We start from the raw sequence: 2466 nt of genomic DNA, 5'->3' as shown, positions 1-2466 counted from the left end.
TTTTTAACTTAATAATAATAATTTAAGAAAAATTGCTAATTCTATTTTGTTTTAAATGAATTTAAAAAACAAATAAAGTTTAACTTTTTAAGGTATGAATTAATGAGCAAGTTTTTCATTACATTTACGGTACTTTTGAAAATTTTTATTTAATATGTAATTAATTAAAATTATTCTTAAAAATTAAAAGATTTATTAGGAATATCATTCCTAAAAATTAGAAAATTAATTATTCCTAATTACTTAGAAGATTTATTCCAAATTTTTTATTTAGTACTTCAATGTTTGGTGATTTCAATTATTGTAATTGGATGTATTAAGAATATAAGATTGGAAATATTATTTGTTGTCATTTCAATGTTAGGTAACAATGAGAATATGAATGAAAATAATAATAATAAGCTTATACATAGTTTAAAAAATATTTTTTTTTTTAAAAAGAACATTGTTTAAGAGTTTGTTTTTTATAAAACAATAAGACTAAAAAAAATAATATTTACTTAATAACTAAAAATTAATTTATCCTATAGTTTGGGCTCCATTATCATGCTTGTGGGACTTTCTATTTGACTGTATACACTCTTGGTACAATATTCACAGTCTCGCAAATATCTATTTTCAATGAATTTCCATTTATTAATATAATCTTTTACGAAATTAATATCTTTGATTGTACAAGAATGTGGACCTGGGCATGTCTTGAATGAAAATATAAGAGTTAAATAATAATTTTAATATATGGTGTCATTTTCAATATCAAATACCTTTTCTTAAAGATCAATTGAAATCGTAATTATGAATGAGATTTCATTCATATGGGAATTTTTTTTCATTCTAATTATCATTTAAATTATCCAAACATAAAAATAAAATGTTTGGCAAAATTTAGGAAACAATTTTAAAATTTTGAAAAATCACTTATAATACTTTTTGGAGAATTCATAATTCAAATGGAGATTTACAGTCCGTTTGATAATATTTTTAAAGAAAAATAAAATATCCCATAAAATTTATGAAATACTTTTAAATTTTTGAAAAATAATTAGAATATATTTAATAATAATTTTAAAAAGTGTTTTTAATCTTTTTAATACTTAAAGATATAATTTTTCAAGTGTTGGAAATATTAGAAGCACTTTCTAAAATCACTACCAAACTAAGAGTCCGTTTGGTAGTTATTTTAGTAAGCATTTTTAAGTTTTTTAACACTTCAAATATTTCATCTTTCAAGTATTAAAAAAATGTAAAAATACTTCTTAAAATCGCTGTCAAACGTAATTTTAGTGTAAAAGTAATTCAAGTAAAAACACTCTCAAGTGCATTATTAGAGTTCATTTGACAATGTTTTTAAAAAAACACTTTTAATAGAAAAACGTTTTAAAAAACAATTACATGTTTAATAAAATTTAGAAACATTTTTAAAAATTGAAAAATCACTTATAATATTATCTAAAAAAAAAAAAAATACTTAGATGATTCTCTAAATATATATATATATATATATATATATATATATATATATATATATATATAAATACACTTCTATTTGAATAGAAATATTACAAAACACACTCAAAATTTATTATCCAATACAAGATTAGAAGACCACCTATTTGAAATATATATAAAATCTCAAAAGATCAAATAAAGCTAAAAAGTTTATAAAGGTCATGGAGAAGCACTCTTCTCTCACAAGCCAAGGCCTCTCTACTCAAGTATTTGAATGTGGCCTGATCTACAAAAAGATAGGAGATGGGTTTGCGTATGGGCGAGCCCGTTAAAGGGCTCTCTACAAGCTGGAATATAGCAAAAAGCATGCCCATCAAAGCTTAGGTTAAAAAAATTAAATAAAACCAAAATTATCGCCGTTGCCGGGGATCGAACCCGGGTCACCCGCGTGACAGGCGGGAATACTCACCACTATACTACAACGACTTATTGATCTTTGTTTATAGTAAAATATTATTTGTAAATCTATATTATTCACAATATAAGTTCAGAACTTCTCTCCCATGATTCCGAATTTTGATTAGAATAAAATAGAATGAAAATTAAATAAATTATTTGATTATTTAATTATAAATCTCCCATGATTTATTAGGCATGAATCAACTTATACTAAGTAATAAAAACAAAGATAGTTTGTTAGTTGATGTTGTTTTACACTTCATATTGTTTTGACTTCTAGTAAATATTCTCTTAATAATAATTTTTATTTGCCGTCTTGCAATTCTAAAACCACACTTAATGACAAAAAGTTGTTGCTTTACAATTTAAATGCATGCTATAGCCATTCAATTCAGTACTCTGTGCCTCACCAAACAAGACTCCATTGAGAATTTAATTTCAGGCTAATTATTTTTCCAATATTTTTTAAAAAAAACTAATTCATTTGATAAAATAAATATAAGTGATTGTCAAAGAATCTGATCCATTATTGTAGCAATTTTAAGACAGTTAAAATAT

The 2466-nt window shown here is 23.2% G+C and overlaps 1 non-coding gene across 1 annotated transcript; it reads right to left on the bottom strand.

The window, feature by feature from the left end:
• Positions 1–1863: 1863 nt before the first annotated feature.
• On the bottom strand, positions 1864–1935 carry TRNAD-GUC. Its single transcript has one exon. It is a non-coding gene; the product is annotated as a tRNA-Asp (tRNA).
• Between the last annotated feature and the right edge of the window lie 531 nt (positions 1936–2466).

This window comes from Vitis riparia, chromosome 9, assembly GCF_004353265.1.
Source record: "Vitis riparia cultivar Riparia Gloire de Montpellier isolate 1030 chromosome 9, EGFV_Vit.rip_1.0, whole genome shotgun sequence".
NCBI lineage: Eukaryota > Viridiplantae > Streptophyta > Magnoliopsida > Vitales > Vitaceae > Vitis > Vitis riparia.
Note: the sequence above shows the minus strand (reverse complement) of the source record. Positions and strands in the feature narration are given on the sequence as shown.